This window comes from Panthera pardus, unplaced genomic scaffold (assembly GCF_024362965.1).
Source record: "Panthera pardus isolate Hobbes unplaced genomic scaffold, ASM2436296v1 HiC_scaffold_24, whole genome shotgun sequence".
In the NCBI taxonomy this organism is placed as follows: Eukaryota; Metazoa; Chordata; class Mammalia; order Carnivora; family Felidae; genus Panthera; species Panthera pardus.
In genome coordinates, this window is record NW_026526810.1 from 68,496,354 (window position 1) to 68,522,075 (window position 25,722).

Here is a 25,722-nt window from a genome sequence, read left to right on the forward strand (position 1 = left end):
CTTCCAGGTGGTAGGACTACAACGTGAAACAAAACAGAAAAAAGCAAAAGCCCTGCTCTTAGTGAGTTCACCTTCTATTAGGAAAGACAGACAACAACAACAACAAAATAAATAGGTAACATACTTGGTATGCAATGAATGATGTGGTAAGTTCTCTGGAAAAAAGAATAAAGCTTGGAGATAAATTGGTGGTGCCGGGGCTTGGGAGATGGGGAGATGTTTTATTACAATTTGCAACTGACTGGTTAGCAAAGGCCTCATTATGGAGTTGACATGAGAAAAGGACCTGAAAGATATAATAATAAAAAAAGCCATGGGGCAATCTGAGGTGATTGTGAGGACTTTGGCTTTTACTCTGAGTGAAAGGGCAGGTCATTAGTGGGCTTTAAACTGAGGGGGAAATACGATCTGATGTTAAGTTTTAAAAAGATCACTTTAGCAGCTGTACAGAGAGTAGAGTGGGTGGGGGAGAGTAGAAATGGTAAGGTAATAATGAGACCGTTAGTCATTCGAGGAACAGTGGTGCTGCTTTGCACTGTGGGTAGCAATGTTGTTACGATGAACCTCTGGAATGTGGACATCTTTTGAAAGTAAGGTCAATAGGATTTGATGAGAGATGTATATAAGGTATGGATCAAAGAGTGAAGTAAAAAATGACTCCAAAATTTTTGACCTGAGCCAAAAGATAGATTTACCATTTACTAAAATAGAGAAGACTACAGATTGGAGATGAAGACCAGGAATTTAGTTTTGGACCTGTAAAGCCTGAGATGCTTACTAGACATCCTAATGGAGAGCTTTAGTAAGCAGCTAGATATATAAATCTGGAGTTAAGGTGCAAGTCCAGGGTAGAGATACAAAACTTGGGAGTATAGATATCTTATAGATTGTCTTATAGATGAGTATAGATAGAGCATAGGACTGGGCTCTAGAGCTCTGCAGATTCATGGGAAATTGAGGGAAACGATGGTGAGGTAAGAGGAAATTTACTATAAATATAAAGACCCAGAGGGGTTAAAAGTGCAAGGATAGTAAAAAAATATAACTGCCAAATGCTAATTGAAATAAAGCTGGATTAGTTATTTTAATCTCAAAGTAGAATTCAGAGCAATGACTATGACCAGGAAGTGAGGGGGGTCATTTTGTAATGATAAAGAGGTCAATTCATCAAGTTGTAAAAATCCTCAACATGTATGCATCTAATAAGCTTCAGAATAGAAACAAAAACTGAAACATCAGCAAGGAAAAACAGAGAAAACCACAATTATAGTTGGGCATTTCAACATTCCATTACTAGTAATATATAGGAGAATTATGCCACAATTCCATAAGCATATAGAAAACACAAACAGTATTACCAAGAAAGTTGACCTCGTTGGTATTTGTAAAACACACGACCTGGCATTTTTCTCCAGTGCATATAAAGCATTCTCCAAGACAAAGCATACTGTCAGAGTCCTCAAAACAGCTCTCAATAACTTTAAAGTGATCAAACTTTACAGGCTATGTTCTCTGGCCACATTCTAATTAATCTGGAAATAACAGAAAGATATCTGAAAACTCCCAAATACATTGTAACCGAAAAACACACTTATAAATGACTTGTGGTTCAAAGAGGAAATCACAAGAGAAATTAGAATATATTTTGAGTTGAATGAAAATGGTAATACAATATACCAAAATTTGGGGTATGCATTTTATTCAGTGCTTAAAGGAAAATCTCTAGCATTCAACGCTTACGTTAGTAAAGTAGGAAGGTGTCCAATCAATGTCCTGAGTTCTCTCCTGAAGAAAATAAAAAAAGATAACAAAACCCAAAGCAAAACGAAGAAGAAAATAATACAGATAAGAGCAAAAATCCATTGAATAAAAAACTAAAGAGAGAGAAGGGGAGAGAGAGTATCAATAAAACAAAAACTGATTCTTTTTAAACATTAGCAAAAATGATAAACCTCTAGCAAGACTGAACAGGAAAAAAGGAGGAAGATGCATAAGTTCCGAACATCTGAATGAAAAAGAAACTATCACTACCGATATTCAAGATACTAAATACATAGATAATGAAAGAATATTCTGAATAATATTATACTAATTAATACGACATTTTAGATGAAAATGAAAAATTTAAGACAGACTACCAAAGCTCACTCAAGAAGAAACAGATAACCTGAATATTTGTGTACCAGAGAAATTGAATTTCTAGTTAGATCTCTTTCAACAAAGAAAAGTTCAAACCCAGATGCCTTCACAGGTGAATCCTACCAAAAATGTAAAGAATTGGTGATACTACTTTTATACAAACTCTTTTCAAAAATAAAGAGGGAGCACTTTCCAAATCATTTGGTGAAGCTAACATTGCCCTGATACCAAAACAAGACAAAATCATTACAATAAAACAGGTCTACACATTAGTATTCTTCATGAACAGAGATGTACAAGTTATTAATAAAATTTTAGCTACTGAATCCAAAAATACATCAAAATGGGAAGGCATTTTGATCACATTGGGCTATGTGGTCTCAGTCACAGATATTCAATATAACACAAAGGCAGCCACGGATGATACATAAATGAATGTGTGGGACTGTGTTTTAATAAAACTTTATTTATAGACACTAAATTCAAAGTTCTCATAATTCTTACATTTTACAAAATGTTATTGTTCTTCTGATTTTTTTCCAACCACTTGAAAATGTAAAAAACATTCCTAGCTCATGGGCCATAGAGAAAGAGATGGAAGGCTGATGGGACATAGTTTGTTGATCTCAGGTAAAGAGCAACTGGGACAGTGACACTCTGCTTGTAGGAATTTAAAAAAATACAACCATTTTAAAAACAGTTTGGCCGCTTCTTCAAAAGTTAAACATGTACCTACTATATGATCCAGCCACTCACTGCTAGGTATTTATCTGGGCAAAGAGGAAGCATATACCTCATAAAGACTTGGGCATGAGTATTCATAGCAGTGTTATTTGTAGTAGTCCCAAACTGGAAACTTGAATCTCCATCAGTTGGTGAATGTATAAATAAATGGTGATAGATCCATGCAGTGGAATCTCAGCTTTGTCCTAATGTCCTAATGCCCCTGCTTTCATTCATAGGGTGAACCCCAAATGGAAACTCAACCATAGCAAGGAATAAACTATCAAGACATACAACAACATAGGTTATATCTTAAAATACTTACACGGAGTGAGAGAAACCAATTAAAGAAGAGTATATGTAGTGTATGTAGTATGGTTCCATTTCTATTAAACTATATTAAATTCTATGTAATGCAAGCACATCTATAGTGACAGAAAGCAAAACAGTGGTTTTTGGGGGATAGTTGGGCACGTGAGAGAGGCTTGGACTCCAAAGGGCCACAAGAAAACTTTTAGGAGTCATAGAAATGTCCACTATGTTGATTGTGGCGATGGTGTTAGAAGTACATACACATGTCAAACTCCTTACATTGTGTACTTTAAGTTGTATTTTATGTCAACTGTACCTCGATAACATTCTAAGAGATAAATCGAATCCTCAGAAACAATTTTATAAATTTTACATTCTACCCTAAATTTAAATCAATGACTGCCCCTCTGGGGCCATTGCTTTTTAAATCTTGCATCTAATTATAGAAAGGTGGGCTTGAATTCCTTGAATACGTCAGCAGGAGTTAGCAAGTAGATGGGGAATACACCTGGAGAATCAAGCCTATCAAAGGCAATTGTCATGTTTTCTGAGTTGAGGAAAGACTATGTTGTAAAACAAATATGCATATATTGAAGCACTCTCATTTTTGACTGTGTGTAAAACCAGTCATTGAGGGGAATGGGAGAGTAGGGTGGGCCCTCCGCCTTTCCAACTTGAAGATCAATTTTGATTTTCTCAAGCCTTAAGATTTCAAATGCGACAAAGTAAGTTTTCTGTGAAATATACCAACTGGTAGGTTGAGAGTGAGGGGTCCAAGCTGCACCACTCAAAAATCTAAGTGCCAGGTGGGAATTTAGAGATAATCGATCCCACTGCCTTCATTTTGTAGATAAGAAAACTGAGGTGTGGAAAGGTAAAGTGACATTGTAACACATTTACATCAGTTTGTGTTACAAGCCAATCAGATATCGGCCAAGGTACTATGGGCAGGTAGTAACAGACAAGCTTATTTAGTTATATTAACAAGAAAAACGTGAGATCATATCAAAGATGTTAACGATCAGTGAATCGCCGTCTTCAACGTTTGTCCTTCCTGTATCAGTATTAAAGTTGTTAATATATGCACATCTGAAATATGCACAGAGTAAAATTTGGCATAATAGATTGGTGTATATTTCCTGATATAATCCATTAAAAAGAGTTTGGTAGGCACATACATTTTTAAAAATGTTAGACACATAGAAATTAACACATTGGCCCTAAACATCAATTACAATGGTTTTAGGTTTAGGTATGGCCTCATCCTGAGAGGTGAGATTGGCTTGGGAAGATAATGCAGTTTTTTCTATTATACTTATGATATTCTTTAAACTCAGCACTGATTAAAGACTGAAATAAGTTTAATGTCCCTGCTTTCATTTATATGGGTGAACCCCAAGTGAAAACTCTGAAGCCCAAATTGATTTACAAAGCCCTATTGTTCTCATGTATTTTTTCCTTGTAAAACTTCTAACCCAGCACGGTATTATTTCACAAACAAAAGCTCTGCAAGGTTATCTTTTTTGTCTGATTTGTCTGGTAGCTCCCTTGTCTCCTAGGCCTGCATTACACATTCTGAATAGGACCCTGAGAACATAATTAAGGGTCACACATATGATATAAAGAGTAGGGGATGAGGAATTAATTTCTCAGTTTTTCTTCCCTGGGCTACAGATTGGTTTGTAAGTTACTATTCAATTCAGCAACACAGAGCTCAGAGGAAAAGACTGAACTGCTACAGATGCTCTGCATTATAAAGCAAGAGAGAGAGAGAGAGAGAGAAAGATTAGATTTTATTTGCACACAGAATGAACATCCACAGTCTGTACACTCTGTCGGGGAATAGCTCCGTGTTTTAGGTTAGGTAGGTTTTTTTAATGGTCTTTTTCTCTTCCTCCCCAATTCCACTCAGTTCATCACTAAAGCTCAGACACAGTACCCTTCTGGGCCTCATTTATGCAAATTGCGGCCCATTCAAAAGAAGAACATAAAGGGGGATACAAAGTGGCCAGGAAACTGTACCCCAAGGGTGATTATTAACACCATGGAGGAATTTGGGGGACAGGATTAAACCATGTCTACACTGAGCCACTGTCGCAAATATTCTGACACCAAAATGTTTTACTGTGAAGCACCTATGACATTCACAGAGAAGACAAAGATTATAATGCTTTCTTAAAGACAAGAAAACATTAAAACGGGTGGAGCTATCTCCTAGTTGAGAAATTACTGGCATTGATACTGGGGAGATTTGGTAATACATTTAAATAAACATTAATTACTTCATCATAAAGAAGAAGACACTTCAGTGGAGTTTGTCATACTTGCTGTCTTGTTCCTCTCCATGGTCAATTAGTTAGATCTCCAGGAAATCAAATAAAATTAGCCCGGCATCTTCTACATAACTGAATGCACTGGTTGGTTCAGACATATTTGCAAGATCTTAATAACAAATCAATGGTACTACCTTAACTTGCAAAGCTCCAAATTAACATTTGGACCTATTAGCTATAGGACATTGGTTGAAAATTTATAGACTTTATTTAGGAATGGCATTGCCATTTCCGCCCTCTTCCCCCAACTGTCAAGGGGCTGGTGTTTGATTTAGTTACCCCGTTTCTAGGTGTCTTCACTTCCTCCCATTCTGTCCCAAATGAGGCGCCACAGGAATCCTAGCAGCTTCATTTTCTCTTTCCCCTCCTCCCATCAACTTTCCCATTGTTCTCTTCCTTATCTACCTGCCCAAGAAAACAGACTGAGGACTTACCTCTATTTCTTTCCTCTGTAAGAAGAAAATGACAGGAACAATATTTGCAAGTAGAAAGAAACCGCAACAGTTGTGGGAAGCCATAGGTGAGGGGAGGAGCAAAAAGAAGGAATAAAAAGAAAACATAATTGAAGCACAACGTTGAGAACTTACTGAAAGAAAGACAGTATAGAGAAATGGGGTGAAGAAGAAAAAGCAGAAAGAAACCTTTGGAGGAGACAACTGTCATATGAGTGGATCATCCTGGTGCCCTGAAAAAGCTCCAAAAACTCAAAGTAACAAAATAAGCAACGACAATTCACTGTAGGTGGATAATATTTTTAAGTTCATTTATTTATTTTTGAGAGAGAGAGAAAGAGACAGAGGAAGACAGAATATCCCAAACACGCTCCGTGCTGTCTGCACAGAGCCCAACGCAGGGCTCAAACTCACCAACTGTGAGATCATGACCTGAGCCGAAATCAAGAGTCTGATGCTTAACCAACGGAGCCACCCAGGTGCCCCAATAAAAATTCCTGTAAATTAAAAATATGAGGACAATTTTTTAATCCAATGAAAAGACAAAATGATTAAATGGGAATCACAATAAGAAGTTGCTAAGAAGGTAAAACAGGAAATTTCCCAGGATGAAATGTTAAAGAGAATGAGTCAGAAAGAATAAAGATTCATTAATGATAGATACAGGAAATATAATACCATTCTTTTAGGAATTATAGAAAAAAAGAGAAGAGAAAGCAAGGGAGAAGAAAAAACAATAACATCACATATATACAGAATAATTTCCCAGAGATAAAGAAAGTAACAACCTTCTGGTTGAACAAAATCACTAAGTTTCAAGCAGAAGACACTTTAATGATCCACATTTATAGAGATCCTGGTCCATTTTGAGAATTCAAAGATCCGGAGGAAATTCTAAATCTTTGGAGAGTGAGGGGGTAGGTTCCCTGTGAAGGAAGGAGAGTTAAACTGCTGTTAGACTCCTCATTAGCAATACGGGATGCCAGAAAACAATAGAACGAAGTCTTCAAAGTATTAAGCAAAAAATTAATTGAAACTTATTTAGGTATTTAGATTTCATTTTTTTTTTTTTTTGTAATTAGACTGGGGGGTCGGCCTGCTGCCTCTTTTTCTATGGTCTATGAGTTAAGAATGGTTTTAACATGTTAAAATACTTTTTAAGTTTATTTATTTATTTTGAAAGAGAGAGAGCATGAGCAGGGGAGGAGCAGAGAGAGAGGGAGAGAGAGAATCCCATGCAGGCTCCACGCCGTCAGAGCAGGGCCCCACCCTGTGCTTGAACCCACAAACCGTGAGATCATGACCAGAGCCAAAACCAAGAGTCGGATGCTAACTGACTGAGCCGCCCAGGCCCTACTTAAAATAATTTTTTAAATTATTTTCACAGCATGTAGAGACTATATGAAACTCAAATTTCAGTGTACATGAATAAAGTTTCTGTGGAACGTGGCCTCGCTTCCTTCTTTATGCATCGCCTATGGCTGCTTTTATGCCGCGACAGCAGAGTTGTGACAGACTGTATGGTCTCTCAAACCTAAAATAGGTACTCTCTGGCCCTTTCTAGTGCCAGTGCCTACTTTAGAACCTTTGCTTTTTAACCACATTCAGGTTAATCCTTCATCTCCCCTGCCCCCCAAAATAGAATACAAATAGAAATACAACATTTCTATCACCCCGTGTCCCATTTTCTCAGGGCTGCCTAAATCTTCCTAGGTAACATGTGTAGCAACAAACACATTAGCAGGAATCAAATAAACAACCTAAAAGGTAATAGAATTCTAGCTCAAATGCACTCTACAACCAATGTGAAGGCAAAATAAAGGCATTTTTTGATATGCATGGACTCTTAAATTGCACAGCCTCACAAGGCAGCATTCCAAAATAGCAAAAGAGCAATATAAGAAAAAGGGTGATGTGGTACAAAACAAACAAGGCCAGCAGAATATGGTCTGGATAAAATAAAGAAAACAGAAGGGAAATTTGAAGGGAATCCACTCGACCCTTGCATATGAACCATTCCCATTTGAGTGGAGATTTCATGACAGAATTATATTTTCTTCTCCATCCATTCAGTCATACTATAGAGACCTAGAGTGAATAATATTTATAAAACAACAAACAGAAAATATTACTTTTATTCTGTTTAAGTTTTTACACCTAACCCGTAGACAAAGAAAACATGATAACTATTTATATATGTCGGTCAGAATATAAATTTGATATAAGTTCATAAAGAAATGGTAGCATCATAGTTAACAAAAATCAGAGATAAGAAGTAGGGTTATAATGCCCAAGTCTTGATATTTCTAGGAGGTTATAACTGTCTGAAGTTGGTCAAGAAATAGAACATGAAATAGTAACTACCAGAAATATTAGTTGTGGTTAACTCTGGAAAATGTGAGAAAAACCCATTCTTTAATTTCAATTTTAGATACTTTTTTGTTTTACTATATGCAGGGTACACCCAGAGTGACAAGCACTCAATCTTGTCTCCCATTCTCCCAGGGCTGCTTAATATTTTGATGGATAATAAGCATATCAACAAACACATCTTTTCACATTAGCATGCATCAAATAAGTAAGTTAAAAGGCAGAAGTGCTTGGGTGGCTCAGTTGGTTGAGTGTCCAACTCTTGATTTTGGCTCAGGTCATGATCCCAGGGTCTTGGGATCCAGCCCTGCATCAGCGTCATGGGAACCCCACGTCAGGCTCCATGCTGAGCCTGGAGGCTGCTTAAGATTCTTTCTCTCTGTCTCCCTCTCTCTCTCTCTCTCTCTCTCTCTCTCTCTCTCTCTCTCTCCCTTCTCCCCCACCCCCTGCCTCTCTGCCCTGCTCGCATGTACACTCCTTCTCTCTCTTAAAGAAAAAAAAATGTGTGTGGGGGGTGGCACCTGGGTGGCTCAGACAGTTAAAGCGTTGACTTTGGCTCAGGTCATGATCTCAAGGTTTGTGGGTTCAAGCCTCGCGTGGGGCTCTGTGCTGACAGCTCAGTGCCTGGAGCATGCTTCAAGGTTTGTGTCTCCCTCCCTCTCTGCTCCTCCCCTGTCCACACTCTCTCAAAATAAAATAAACATTAAAAACAAAAAGCAATATAATTCCAGCTAAAATGAACTAGTCTCTGTGTATCTCTTGTAGGCTGGAGCTGGGAATAGAGTTTCACCTCCTGTGATGGCCCAGTGGGAGAAAGAAACCCCCGGTCTATACAGCATTTTGCAGCCCTCCAATGGTATTTGGTAGGTAGGAACAGATTTCTTTGATTCAAGGCTATTCTGGAGTTAAACAATTACAGAAAAACAATCGGAAGCAGAATATGCTTGGGTCAAATGATTATTTCTGGGTTAAGCCTGTAGATTAAATGTGGGTCTGACAACTCAGGTGGGCATGTAGATAAATGGATGACCTTACATTCTGAGGGTGGAAGTGAATTTGGGTCACTTCTAAGAGTCTGATGCAGATTTTGGCCACTAGATAAAGGCCCCTAAACCCCAATTCATTTCAAATATTCTGCGGCCAGCCAAAGATGTCACAAAATAACCCACCTCTTCTAAATGGCCACAGAAGGACTCGAAGCCAACCTCTCTCCTTCAGGTTGTACATCAGGCTGAAGTCAAACCAGTTCCTACTGAGCCCAGGGAAATGGCTCACTCAGCATGAAAAAAGTACAACCCAGCAGGCTTCCTGCCTTCAAGTGTTTTTCTCTGACTAAAGCAACATGAAATGGAAAGAGAATAGCAACCAAAAACAAATAGTTCAACCAAATGTCTTTTGCAGATAAATTACCTGGAGAGCCAGGCCGACTTTCCTGGCCACTCTCCTCTCAACTCTGTTATTTCTCATCTTCACCCAAATCTATGCAATAGGGATCTATCCTGCAGGATTCACGCTTTGTTTATTGTCCATACCTCTGAACAATTTCATGAGAAAGTCTAAATCCTTGAGGGGATTTTCCCCTGCTTGTTTTTATGGACTTTGGCCTTGCAGTGTTTTAAAAGTCATTTTTATTTCCAATTATCACTGTCACTGACTTACTAGATTCTACTTCCTTCTGCTTTTTCCCACTTCCTCTCCTTCCCTTGAGCAGTTTTTTGTGCTTGAGGAATAAAGTTCTGACTATCTCTCTCTCTCTCTCTCTCTCTCTCTCTCTCTCTCTCTCTCTGTGTCTCTCTCTCCCTTTCACCTCTTCACTCCAGTTAGTTTCCCCCTGCTGGTCCCAACTGCTAATCGGACCATTTCTTCTGCACTAAATTACAGAATTATCCTGAGGCAACAAAACTTCAACATGAATGTTTCTTTGCAGTTCAAAAGTATTTTAGGCACTAGGTGAATGCCTAGTGAGAGTTCATCCCAAAATGTACACAGCAGTATTCTTTGGGGTTTAATTTAAGCTATGAGAGCAAAAAAATAAAGAAGTGTTACTTCACCAACGTGTTTCCCCCTCCTTTGCTTAGTGTTTATCAGCGCTTCAAGGTCACCCTCTGACCATGGCAGCTTTAGACTCATTCCAGGGCTTCCTCTATTAACAAATGGCCCAATGACTCCCAGCCCTTAGCTTTGCAGGATCCGTCTTTAACCTTCTGTGAGTGGAAAAACAAGTATGCAGCCTTGCTCCTTCTTTCTGCAGTCTCTAAGATTTGCTCCTGAATCTCTGCTGAATTCTATTTGAATAATTCATCCAACTCAATTTTTACTGAGTGACTAATGTGCTAATTAAAAGAGGAGTCATTTTAAGGTTGGATTGGGTGCTCATTACTAAACATCACCATAAAATATTCATATTATATTTGGGGATTTGGCGGGGGGGTGGGAGGGGAAATGTGGAAAGGACAGACATGTGTAAGCATGTTAATACCTTTTCAAAAACCATGATCAAAATCACCATCTTTCTGATTCTGGGAGTGTTGGTGTTATAAATCCTGGGCTCTGCCATTTCTTGCTGGGTAAAAATGCATTTAGGTAATGGATGACACAATTTAAAACAAAAGGATCCAAAACTGCATCTCTGCCTAAATCGCTCAAGTGTCTAAAGAGCAGTTGGATCCAGTAAACAAGGCTATCTTGATTCCAGGAAGGTCTCTTCATTTTTCAAACCATGCCTTGAATATATCAACACATTTCAGCATTTTATTGTGCCTTCATACGTATCTAGAAATGCCCAATCGCTGAAATAATGTCATTTCTGTCTGACAGAGAAATGAGATTTTAGTGACAATTGTTTAAGATACTATGTGACATTCTGCAGGCAAATGGTCTTTTGACCAGAGATCTTTCCCTAAAAGTCATGGTGTAAAAGCTCTAAAAAATATATTTGAAATCTTGGGTAAGTGACATTCCAATACACTGACTTCTCAGATAGTCTTGATTAGACTTCCTATCTAAAAGTATAGTAAAACCTTGATAAATGGAAATGCTTGAAGAATGGGATGTTCTGACTAATTTAATTCTGTAATGAGACAGACACCTCTTTCTATTTCAATTCTTATTATTGAAAATCTTTCTCAAATACATGGTTCCTCTTTCCTTAATACCATAGAGATCAGAAAGCATTTTTCTTCTATGATTAAAAATTTTGGAATTACCATTGTGAACACCCAGGATCATTACAAATTCCAATAGATACACAAAATTAAGATTATTATATATGTGTTACAAGTTGTGGATTATATATAAAGTCTCCATGAATTCATTAATCTGACTTTTCACTCTTTTTTCCTTAGAGTATATTTCGTTTAAATAATTGAGTTGCATTATCTACTTGATCATGATTTACTGTATGCTATTCTTAGAAATTAGTAATAGACTCATTCTCTCCTGATAAGCCAGTCTTTGGAAGCAGGGCAACACTTAAGGAGGCACAAAAGATGCTTTGAACATTGGAACTGTTTTGCATTACTGGAGACACAATCCAAATGTTTAAAAATTATAGGAATAACGGGGCACCTGGGTGCTCAGTTGGTTGACTGTCCAACTTTGGCTCAGGTCATGATCTTGCGGTTCATCGGTTGGAGTCCCACATCGGGCTCTGTGCTGACAGCTCAGAGCCTGGAACCTGCTTCAGATTCTGTGTCTCCCTCTCTCTATGCTCCTCCCCTGCTCACACCCTGTCTCTCTCTCAAGAATAAATATACATTTTTTTAATTATAGGAATGAAATTATTTAAATGCAGGTAGAGCCTTCACACAGAGGTCATAAAATGGTTAGATAGTCAAATTTCTCATGGCTCTAGGTGAGAGAATCCAATAAAAAGACTTGTATTTCATAACACCGCAGTATATCATGGGAAGTATCAGAACAACTAGGACTTTGTGCAGAGGGCTTCTTTTTGAAGATTAGTATTAACCTAGAAGTTGCTTTCTCCCTGCCAAAAACCCAGAGGACTCTCTATCTCCTCCCACCACAGTGGAAATTAGATACCCACACCCAGCTCTATACTAAATTAGACAAATAATGGTCAAATCAAGATGTACAGATATAACGGAAGGGATTTTTACAGGGAAGGCAAACCTTCTTGGAAATAAAAAAAGAAAATTCTGAATATGGTATAAACTGGAGGGCATTCCAAACTGGGAGACTGAGAATTTTAACATACATATTATTTAAAAGTCCTACCTGTTCATTACGAGAGAGCAAGAACCCTAAAAAGTAGAATAGCAAAAAAGTAGAACATTAGAAACTACAGACCAAGAAAGCCTAGCACTGCAAAACCATGATAGTGAGAATAAAGTTTTGGGTGAGGACAGAGTTACTGCCCTTAGTCACAACATTCTGAGTGAATTCCACCAATTCTGTCCTGAGGATGCTCTAGAAGGTCACATGGTGGAGTGGGAGGGACTAAGGCTTGGGTTCCACTCCAGGTCGAGACCCTTTCTTTTCTTTTCTTTTCTTTTTTTTTTTTAATGTTTATTTATTTTTGAGAGAGAGAAAGAGCACAAGTTGTGATGGGACAGAGAGAAAGAGGGAGACAGAGGATCTGAAGTGGGCTCTGTGCTGACAGTCCAATGTGGGGCTCGAACTCATGAAACATGAGATCATGACCTAATCCAGAGTCAGAGCTTAACTGACTGAGCCATCCAGACCCTTTCTAATTAGAAGGTCTTCAGCAAGTCATTTGCTCCCAGGTTCCCACCAAAATAAAGTTACCTATTTTTTGATATTGTTGCTTCAGAATGAAACGAGAGAAGGCATGTACAATGCAATCACATAAGAAACGTTCAAAGCCTGTTACCTATGGGACTGCTGCTGTGCTATAATGACTCTGACTACAGGTATAAACAAAGCACCAAGACAGCTCAGAGCTTTCTCTGCCTTAAAAAGACAGGAAGATTTCACATAGGAGATGACCTTTGAGCTGGGTCTTGAAGAATGAGTAGGAGCCTACCAGGTGGAAAAAAAAAATTAAAGCCATGATTTCAAGTGGGAGAGATGCGGCCCTACATCTAAAAGGAATAAAAAGCAAGGAAGGAAGTTGAAAAAGAACAAGGTGCAGTGTTGTTATTCTGGAGACTTGCACATCAGATACATAAGACATTTTACAAAGAAGCTTCACAGAAATTATTTCATCAGATTTTCACAGCTGTTTTGATGAAGGATGTTAGCAGTTTTTACAAATGGCAGAGCTATGGTTCAGAGAAAAACTTTCCCAAGGACAAAATATTTAATAAATAATTATCTGATGCACCTTCTCATGTAGCAGGCCATGATTACAGTTAATGTTGTGACCTAGTTCATCTGAGTTTCACACTGAGGCCATATACCACAGAGAGCCCTAATGAGAACCAACTCTGGACAGGTTAAAGGTCAGCTGAAGGTTGGGGCCTCAATTTGAAGAGTTCAAAGCTAAGTTACATTGAAATAACCCTAGGTATTAACTTCAAATAAGGCTGGTATGCAGGACTGGCATTTGTGGGCGGGCACACGTATGGTATATGGAATGGTCATGCTCATTTTGAGTTCCAAGGAGGAGACTAAAAGTACTTAAGAGGAGCCTAATGATTGGAATACAGAAATAAACCCTCTAGTGAATGACTTGATAGATTGGAAGTTAAGAATCCTGTAGACCACTTAAAAATAGAAGGGATGTTAACTATCATCCCATTCAACTCCCACATTTTACAAATGAGAAAGCTCATTTGCCAAGAAGTCAAATAATAAGAAACCTGCAATAAAACCCCAGGCTTCCTGTTTCTTAATCCAATGCTCTGTTGTATCTCAGTAGGAATCACAGATTACAGTATTTTTTGCAGCCTAGATTCTGCCAAGGTGCTCTACATGCAGATACATGCCCCTCCCTTTCCTGCCCCGACCCCCATATTTCTAAGAAGTACAGAAAAGTGAAAATCAAAATGGAGATTAAAGGACTCTGGCAGAGATAAAGATTAAGAGACTTGGTTAAAATTATTTGAGAATGTTCATAGTCTAGAACTAGGTCTTTCACACCGTGGTACATGCTATCTACCTTTACCTTACACATCCTTCCTCAAATGCCCACAAGTTTAGCAAGCGAAATTCTGTACCTTGGCTTTGCTGGGTTCCCTGGCTAAGGACATTGTTAAATCATGCTCTGTATCAGCCTAACATACGAAACTATTCTGAATCTCTTCTCTAATTAAGGATTAAGAAATTTATTGCATACAGTAAGGCATTTATAAGATGTGGAATTGTCTCAATTTTCTTTCTGGCAGTGCTCCTTCTATTGATATTTTAAGTAGACTAGAGCAGATTTAAATGTATTTGAAGAATGAGGTGTGCAAATATGAAGTGTAAACATCAATGTCTTTTAACACCTTATATTAAAGTCAATGGAGGAAAAATTGCTATTTGGAATAAAAAGAGAGAGATATCAATTAAACATAGGAAAGATACCAGTAGCATAAGGAGAACGTAATATAGCTAGTAAAGGGGACTCAGAGAAAACAAGGGCGTTTTACAAATACTGCAGTGAGAAAAGAAGTACCAGAGAGAAAATAGGTCCACTAATAAATGAGGAGCATGAAATTAATGATGAGTCTAAAATGGTAGAGATAATGAACTCATTTGTAAAATCGGTCCTTAACAAGAAAAATGAAGTTAGGAAGTTTGAACAATTAAGAAGTAATGAAAACCTTGCAAAAATAGCTGTTGACAAAGAAACAGAAAAGAAAAGGCCACTTCTATTTTGGGCTGGATCAAAAGAATTACCTCATGGCCATGAGGGAAGAGGAATTTTATTATGTCAGCGAGAACACACCTTGAATCCTATTCTAGGTTTGTGGCCATCTTCTTCAACTTCATCCTCGCATTCAAGGTGGGGGATGAAGAGGCTAGAACTTATGGAGGTGTCACTTCCAGGTGTGTGCACATGCAGAAGAAACTAGATGTACCGTGGCTAAAAAGATGATAAGTGGTAGGGTGTGTGTGTTATTTCCACCAACATGCTGCACTGTGAGTAGTTTCAAACAGGTCTTACATATATAATATGTGCACCATATTTTATTGAATTCAAAATGTGTAAATTGGGGCATCTGGGTGGCCCAGGCTTAGTTAAGTGTCTGACTCCTGATTTCGGCTCAGATCATGATCTCATGGTTCTTAAGTTTGAGCCCCATGTTGGCTTCTGCACTGACCGTGAGGAGCCTGCCTGGGATTCTCTTTCTCTCTCTCCTTCTCTTTGCCCCTCCCCTGCTCGTGCTCTCACTCTCAAAATAAAAAAATAAACATTAAAAATGTGTAGACTGACTAAATGTTGATCTATAACCTTAAACAGCACAACAGAAATTAAGAGGTTGTCTGCCCCCATGAATACCTGCTTTCTACTTTTTGATGGGCAATGAAGACGTCACATGACTACAAAAAATACAGAAATACTTACTGTCTCTGCACTTTCAAAGCTTCCCTTCCTCATGATGTATAGTGTTGTCTAATCACTATGTTATACACCTGAAACTAATATAACATTGTGTGTCAACCATACTTCAATTAAAAACAAAATTAAGCTTCACTCCCTCTTCCTGATCTAGCCATGACTGACCAGGTTATAGCAATGCTCCAAAAATAGTTATGTATCTCTTTACCAAACTGTAATACTGAATGGGTTCAGAACAAGTCTCCCCAGAATGTGCCACTCTGGTATGTGGACTGTTTTTGATAGCTGAAGACAATCAAGGCCCAAAAGACTTAGGAAGAGCTTTTCCTCCCCCTTAAGTCCCTAAAAGAATTTAGATAGAGGACCTGGTCCAGGAAGAGAACTATCACCAGAGAATAATACAGAGAGTATGGGCTAGGTGTGGTAAACTGGGGTGGGGGGTGGTGATGGGGAGGCTCAGCCAGGCCTGTTTGTCCCGTTGTCCCTGCATAGCACGACAAACATTCCTTTACCAAATACTTGCTCTGCTCATCTTCCTGTGAATTGCCTTCCTTCTCTTTGAGGCCCCAGAACCCTACCATTTTTTCATTAGCTCAGCATGGCACATAAGCCTCAATTGCCTGTCTTTGAACCTCTCCTGTCTAATGTGAGGCTCCTGTAAGTAGGAAGTTAAATTTTTCTCCTGTTAGTCCATCTTATGTCAATTTAAATGAATAGATCAACTAAAGAACCTAGAAGGGCAAAGGGAAACTATTTCCTCCCCCTCTAATCCCATACATGAGGCTAGAGATTCCCAAAAGCAGAGCAGCAGGGGAAGTGCAGGATCTGATGGAGCCCGGGGACAATACATAGAATGCTGCAGGCCATTTCAGTGGCCTTTACCTACCTCCCATCAGAAACTTTGGATATGTTTTTTTAATATAAACATACATGGGATGGCATCACCAGTGTCAGCAGAAACAGAACGTATGCTATATAGAAATTAAATTCATTGACAAACTTTAATTGAGCAATTCAACAAGTATGTACTGACTGTATATCAATCACATGCTAGGGAAGACCTGAAAATGGGATTTGAGCTAAGATAAGAAGAGAAGAGAAGATTGGTAAGAAGTCAGCCTTTCTGAGCTCTCGGAAAAGAAGCTTCCAGGGAGAGGAAACCACTAGCAGGAACAGCAAAGGCCTTAAGGCAAAAGTGAACTTGGTGGGTCTGGGAACTTTAAAGGACAACGTGCTTGGCCCGTATTAAGTGAGAGAGGATTCTCCTAAATGACAGGAGAGGTAGATAGGGCCCCTATCAAGCAGAAACATATAAACCATGACCAAGAATGTGGATGATAAGCTGAGTGCAATGAAAGCTATTGGAGTATTTTAAGGTAAATCACAATGATGTTATTTACAAAACAGGAAAATTAACCCCATTTTAATAAATAATTTGAGGGTAAAAGAGAGTGTCTTAGATGAGAATTGGAAAACATGCCAAACAGGTAACAACTTGAAATACAAAATTAGGAATCACGGCATGTTAGGGAAACCCTATTTCGAGCAGGTGATGGTGTCCAAGAGGCTGAGAGAAGCCATTGAAAGGGGTTCCAGGTTTAGAACTAAAACCACGTGCTCAGCTCAAAGTCCAGGCACTTTACTGGAGTGGTAAATGAGCAGTCACAAGTAGATAAAGGACTAGATGGGTTTCAAGAGAGAAGAGCAGGGTTCACGGTACTAAATACAATATTAATCCTCCCTCCAGAAAGACGTGATTAAATTCTTCCTGCATTTGCCATTTCCAACCACCAGAATTCTTCATCTGTAAAGAATCCTAACAACAAACAAACAGACAGACAGACAAACAAACGTTTGGCTATTCCAGAATAATTCTCAGGGTCATCCTCACCTGTCACCCGTGAAGAGCCCATGTTTTGAGAAAGTAAAAGAAGTTTTGGAGCACCAAGGTGACAGAAGAACTTCGATTTCCACGAGGGTAGATTTGAGACCAGATGCGCCAGGTGCAAGGCCACCTTTCCAAGACTATATGATAGGACAGCCTCCAGAACCGTGAGGAACAGGACACTGTAAGACAGAAAAGGTACTCACACACGAAGATCAAACTGGCTGAGATACCAGAACAGTGCATGGAGACAAAAATACACATGAGGTGGATAAAAAGAGAATCAGAAGCAGGAGAGGGTCAGGCTATTAAAAACAGGACAACCACGGAGACACTGAAGGTGAGAGGAGAGAACAAAATGGGAGGAAGAAAAGAGGGAGAGACTAGAAGAAGAAAGAAAGCTGTACATCCTTTCAATGACAGAAGAGCCAACACACCTCTCTCGGTTCTGTTGCTCTCAAATTCTGCTTTAGAAGAAACACCTTCCAAGGACAATGCCCGTTTCTGCAGACTGAGTTAAAAGGCTGCGGCCACACATATTCAAAAGGGTCTGGCCGTGAAACCACAACACGCTGAAAGGAAAGGAGTAGTTAGTGTTCACGTAGATTTTGCTCTTTTAAGAAACAGTAATCAGTCTGTGTATGTAATTTGGAGAGTAATGTAAATTTGGATAGGGTTTGTTTATAATTGGGTACTAATGTGGGAGTATTATGCTAATGAAAGAGTCAAGAGGGAGGCAGAGGCTGCTCTTTAATGGATAGTTTGTAATAGTAGTAATTGTAAGACGCAGCAATTTTGCCTAACAATTAGGCCATTGGTTGGTTTGTGAAGGCCTATTACACTTTTCTATGGCATCTTTTTAATCATGGTGCACCGTGGTGAACTGGCTCAGGTTTTAGTTGGGGGATGGATTCACAGAGTAGCTATTTCTTTCCATGGGTAGGATGTCTCAGGAAACAGGTGCCCTAGGTGATGCCAATGTCACCACACAGCACAGTAACAGTAAAGGGTAATTGCCTCTGTAAATGAGAGGCAGTGGGGAGACGGTAACCCTGGGGGCTGCATTACTAAGGCAGCTTCTGTGTGCATGGGGGTCACTGTTTCTTGCTCTGTGCTTTGCCCTTGGCCAGGAGTTTGGAGGCTTGATCTTGAGGAAAATTGAATGAGACGAAAGTTGGAATTCAGTAAAGGTAGGCAGTGCGGTGTAATGAAAAAGGCTCAGAATCAGAGTTACAAATGCTGTTCTGGAATACCAGCTCTGCTTCCAACTAGCTGGTACCTGATGTGAATAATTGAAACTCTCTGAGTTTCACAATTAACAATAACATCTATCACTGAATATTATGAAATTAAATAAATTAATGCGTAAAGTGTTCCATTTCAGTGCCTAGCTCAGAGGACCAAGCTGTTATTTTTTACTAGCACATTGTGGAAGAACATTTGAGATGTTTTCATTTTCAAATCTAGACACATACATATAAATCTAAAGAACATGAAGTTGAACAACAAGTTGCCAGTGGCCGTATAAAGCATGATAGAATGTATATGGCTATCTAAAAATACAAGCATGCTTCTACACATTAGTAAAGCATTAGAAAAAAATTACAGAGAATGGTAAATCCCAAATTAGAACAGTGGTTGCTTCTGCAGGAGGATGAAAGGAAGAGTGGGAGGAAATGTCTGGAACATAAGTATACAGGATGGGGTAGGGCTCACTCCAACCATCATTGACACATTTTACTTCTTCAGTTGAGTCGTGGGTATATGGATATACATTATTCTAGCTCTTCATAGGTCCGGTAAGTTTTACGTTAATTTATTTAATTGTTCACTGCTATAGCTTCTATGTTAGAGGAAACAAAGTCACAAAAAACACATAGGAAAACTATCACTGAGCATTAATAGTTGGCCAAGATAGTAATTTACAGATATTTTTGTGTACATGATCTCAAAGGACCCACACACATCAACACATTTAAGTAAATGAGTGTGGTAGAAAAATGCAGCTTTAACTTAGACATGGGCTCAAAACTTTGCTCTGGTGAGTCACTCCATGTGATCTTAGTCAATATCCTTGGCCCCAGTGATTTAGTTTCTGAACCTATAAAACCAGAATAACAATGCTTACTTCATTGGGATATTGTGATGATTAAGTATAACAGCACATAAACCTAGCATATAAAAGGCTCTCAACTAATGTAAGTTCACCTAATACCTACCCTACAGAAACCCACAGGGATACTGTGAAAGTCTGCAGTGTGAATTGTGAATTTGAATTTCTAGTTATTCGAATATGATTCAGTGAAGCAGTTATAGTATTTTTGAAAATCACCAGAGCAGAGGTCCCATGCTGCCTACACAAAAACCTGAAGGGGGAGCTGGATGTGGGGATTGGGAATGAATTGGAAGACTATTACTAACATTTAGGAAGAATTAAGTTGACTATTTGTTTATGTGACATCTATGCCCTATCACCAACAGAGGCAGGAATAGAGATGTACTGCATCTAATTAAATACGATGGATCAAATGAAGTCACATAAAAAGCCACATCAACTCTAATTCTGGAACACAAAATTCATTTCCTTTTCTCCGAGAAACCTTCCTACCTCAACAGGATGCTAGCACCAGAGACTTTAACAAGCTAGAGAACTAAGCGTCCTTCTCCTAAAGCCCAGTCATATTTGTAATGCCTTTTTCTCAGTCTCTTCCCTTCTTACCTTTCTCTTTCCCACCCCCCTCCCAGCTTGCAAGAGTCCACCTGGTTTTAGTTCTGCACGAGAAGTACATCAGATAAGGAATCATATGAACTTGAAATACTACAATTATTAGACGATCTCTATGCTAATCAAAGTATAACCTATGAAAAAAAAGCAAAAGAAATGTAAAGATAAAACCATGAGTCATAAACCAGTTCATTAAAATAGGTGACCTTTAACTATGCCTCATTGGCATTTTCTCCTCACAAAATATGACCACTTATATAAGACACCATGAAATTACATACCTGTTAGTTTTGCTCTTTGCAAATAGAGTTGCTCACACTGGAAATTAGAATAATGGTTTGTATCCAAGCACATACTTTTAAAGGAACCTAAAAGTATGTTTGAAATTGGAGTTATGGTATGACACTAGACAAAGAGAATTTGCACACACACACACACACACACACACACACACACACACGCACACAGACGCTTGCGTGCGCTTTTGTCTAAACTTCCTTCGTGAAGAGTTAAAGGAAACTGATACGTTGAAATGTCCCTTTGATTTATATATCAAACAATAATTTAAGAAGCTACATCCTGATACTATTTGTAACAACACTGGTAAAGTCCCTTTAATAATGTACTACTATTTGATTTATTTTTTCCTGGTCATCTTTTTACCTTAGCCTCTTCTGCAAACTTTATTACTAAAGTATAGTTGACACACAATATTAGCATTAGTTTCAGGTGTACAACATGGTTATTCAACGAGTCTAGACATTATGCTGTGCTCATCACAAGTGTAGGTACCATCTGTCATTACAGAACACTATCACAATACCATTGATTTACATCCTACGATGTACCGTTTATTCTTGTGACTTACTCCTTCCACAACTGGAAGTCTGTACCTCCCACTCCCCTTTCTTCATTTTTGTCCATTCCCCTAACCCGTTCCCCTCTGGCAACCACCAGTTTGTTCTCTGTACAAATCTACTACTATTTTTAAAAAAGCAAAAATTTTAAGATCCAAAACGTTAAATATTATAGCAGTACTGATAAGGGTATAGAGAAACAGGCATTCTCAAATGTTACTAGGAGGTGCACTCTCTTCGGAAAGCAATTTGACAATAATTATATGTATCACATTTTAATCGCACGTATCCATTGATACAGCACATCCGCTTTTAGGAATGTCGTCTACAAATGTACTCACTCATCCAAAGGGGATTAGTGAAGCAATATTTCAGTAACAAAAGAATAGACACAACCTATTGATCAATTAATAGGGGACTGGTCAAATACATTAACACAGCTGTAACATGAAATACATTTCTGCCATTAAAAAGAATGAAATAGACCTCAAATGTACTGTATCGAAAGATCACCAAGATAAATGTTTAAGTGAGAGAAGCAAGATTAAGAAACAATTTATATAGATATGCACCCCCCCACACACAATTATATATAGAATATTTCTCAAAAAGAAAAAAAATAACTACAAACAGATTTTGACTCTGGGAAGGCTGATTAGAACCAGAAGAGGGAAGTATACTAACTCTTCATTGTATACCTTTTTATATTATTTCATTTTTTATCATATCATGTATTATTTTTTCCCAATTAAAAATACTACTGTTGGTGTTGGGAAAGGAAATGTATATATAATATTATTTGCCTGCCTGAGTTTGAAACAAAATAATAACAAGACAAATAGAAAACTTAGCTTTAGGATTGTGGACAAACTGTCTTGAGGTCACTCTACTTCTGCAATAGACATACTAAACTATTCAATCACAGACTACCATGGACAATCATAGGTCTACCTTGCAGAAGCCTGACAGCAGAGAAGCCTATACTCTACAAATAGGTTGTTTGAAATAGACAAAGATCCCAATAGGGACTGAGCCAGATGGGGTTAGTTCCTTATCCTACATGCTTATTAGAGAAGTCACTCTTCCCACCTACCTGCAGTAAGTTTTCTCCCAATGGAGTTCCCATTAATTACTGATGGAAATGCAACACGGTATAGCCACTTTGGACGATAGTACGGCAGCTTCTTACAAAATAAAAACAACAACAACAAAAACACATTTATTATATAATCCAGCAATCACACTCCTATATATTTACCCAAACAAATGGAAATAAATGAAAACTTGGGTTCAAAAATCAGGGCATGGTGTTTACAGCAACTTTACTTATAATTGCTCAAACTCAGATGCAACCAAGATGCCCTTCAGTAGAGGAGTGGATAAATAAACTGTGGGGTATTCAGACAATGGACTATTATTCAGCACTAAAAATAAATAGGCTACCAAAAGACATGGAGGAAAATGTTAACACATATTACGAAGTGAAAGAAGCCAATGTGAAAAGGTAACATACTGTAAGATTCCAACTGTATGACATGCTCAAACAGGCAAAAATAAGGAGACAGTAAAAAGATTAATGGTTGCCTGGTGTCAGGAGGGAGTAAGGGGTGAATAGGCAGAGCACAGAGGATTTTTATGGAAAGGAGATTATTCTGCCTGACATTACAATAGTAGATACATATCATTAAACATTTGTGCAAACCTACAGACTATACAACACCAAGAATGAGCCCTACTGTAACCTATGGATGTTCGGTGATATGTCGGTGAAAGTTCATCACTTGTTATAAATGTACCATTTTGTTGGAGGATGTTGGTGGTGGGGAGACTGTGCATGTGTGGGAACAGGGGTATATGAAAATTCTCTGTACTTTCAATTGGGCTGTGAACCTAAAACTACTCTGAAAATAAAGCTTGTTAACAATAATAGGGGGAAAAAAACAATGTTTTCTCCATTAATTATCTGTCTAGCTATAGATACTATTTCACAGATAAAATGAGAACAGTAAATTTTTGCCTATTGATATTTATGACTATTTTATTTTTTTAACTCTAGCACAAAGACAAGTTTCTCAATAACCATTGAATCACTAGCCTAAAAAGAACCATTTATGGTAATTCAGTAAAGAAGGTACAGGGGCATCAGGGTGGCTCAGTTGGTTAAGTATCCTACTCTTCATTTTGGATCAGGCCATGATCCCAGGGTTGTGATATCGAGCCCCACATCAGGCTCTATGCGTGGAGTCTAAGAGTCTCTCTCCCCTTCTCCCTCTGCCCCTCCCCCACTCATTTGTGTGTGTGCGCACTCTCTCTCTTTCAAAAAAAAAAGTACGAAGTTAAGAGAACATGGCAAGAGAATACTATAGTTATGTACCATCATTATACTTTCATGTCACTGCTTCAACCTCAGTATTGTCTGATAATTGAAAACCATCAGCATCGTAATCATTCTAGATTATTCGTTTTTTCTTTCTGGTCGTTCAATATGAAGCCTTCTTAAATGCCATCAACTTTCAAGTAATAGGAAAAAATTGCAGTTTTGAAAGCAAAAACCATTCCTCTCAACTTGGGTTAATTTTTTAACAAAATGAACATTTAAAACAATGTCACATCACAATAGAAGTGATATAGAGTATAGAAACTCAATGCTGTTGGGCTTTGTTTTGGTGACAGATTGTGTAGGAGAGCATTACCATTTAGATCTTTGCAAGATATTGGTGTAACCTAACACTAACAAATAAACATTGGTGCTTATTACGATTATTGTTTATTTCAAGGTTTCCTGACCTTGAAACAGCAGAGAATACTACTGACTTGGAAACATGACCGCTTATGACTCACCACACTGGGAACCAGAAGGATTTACAAGGTTAGGATGACAGGCATGTCATGTATTTGCATCATGCTTGAAATGTTAGTAGCATATCACACACATGGCCGGCATATTCATTTCGCAATATTCATCTCAGTTCTTCCTGTCAAGCATGGGAAGTATAGGCAATATGACTCTTAGATATAGCTGGTAAAAGGGCTTTCCTTTCCACCTCCTCTGCTCAGGGACCATGAATCCATGCTTCTAGAATCCATGCCTCTAAAACTGTCAGTGATTCACTGTTATAGCTCAACATACTTTTCTTTCTCCATTTATTGAAACCAGTGGCCATGTTGAAGGGTGAATATAAGCAGGGGTCCAATTGGTCCCCTGCCCTATGTGGTCACATTTCAAGGGTTCATATCTTAAGATTATTTATTATCTCCTAAATCTCTTACTCTTACACATCAGTTAAGAGGAATATATTATATTTCTTATAAGATAGCTCTTAAATTCTTCAGCTTAGCTAGTTTGGGTAATATGACTTCAGAGGGATCCAAGAAAACAGGGTACAGGTCAGGTAAATTTTCTATTTGGGGAAAGGGAGCATTCTGGAATATAAAATATAGTCCTATAGTATATCTTCAGTCTCATTGATAGCAATAAAAAGAAGGTGTTGTCTTTTCCTTATCTTAGATTAAGGAAAACAAAGAAATGGTGCCACTCTTCCTCAGTGCTACCTGTAGAAGTGACAGCCATCTCCTACTTGGCATCACGGCCACCCTCAGACCTCTGGTGAAGCCCAAGATTATGAAAAAGGGAACCAAGAAGGGGCACCTGTGTGGCTCAGACAGTTGAGCATCCAACTTCGACTCAGGTCATGATTTCAAGGTTCATGAGTTTGAGCCCCACATCAGGCTCTGTGCTGTCAGCACAGAGCCCACTTCAGATCCTCTGTCCCCCCGCCTCTACCGCTCTCCTGCTGGCACTATCTCTCTCAAAAATAAATAAACATTAAAAAAAAGGAACCAGGAAGTTTATCTAGAACCAATCAGACCGATATGCCAAAATTAAGTGCAACTGGAAAAACCCAAGGGTATTGACAATAGGGTGTGCAGAAGATTCGGGGGCCAGATCTTGATGCCCCACATCGGTTATGGGAGCAACAAGAAAGCAAAGCACATGCTGCCCAGTGGCTTCCAGAAGTTCCTAGTCCACAACATCAAGGGGCTGGAAGTGCTGCTGATGTGCAACAAATCTTACTGTGCAGAAATTGCTTATGTCTCCCCCAAGAACTGCAAAGCCTCTGTGGAAAGAGCAGCGCAGCTGGCCATCAGAGTCACCGATCCCAATGCCAGGCTGTGTAGTACAGAAAATGAATAGACAGCTTATGTGCATGTCATATTTGTGTTAATAAAACCATAAAACTACCATCTGGCATTTCAAAAAAAGAAAGAAATAGTGCTAAAAATGGGTGAAGAAAGTGAAAAAAAATTTTCCTTCTTTTATAATTTTGCTATTTTTTCCAAGGGCCACTCAATACAATGTCAGTGCAAGAATTCTTCAGTTATTTATTTTCCTTTTTTTTTAAATGTTTATTTATTTATTTTGAGAGGGCGAGAGAGCAAGAAAGCACATGAGCTTGG

The 25,722-nt window shown here is 38.5% G+C and overlaps 1 pseudogene; it reads left to right on the top strand.

Annotated features, from left to right (window-relative positions):
* The first annotated feature begins 966 nt into the window (after nucleotides 1-966).
* LOC128772827 (60S ribosomal protein L32-like) lies at nucleotides 967-25,501 on the top strand (annotated as a pseudogene).
* The last annotated feature ends 221 nt before the right edge of the window (nucleotides 25,502-25,722 follow it).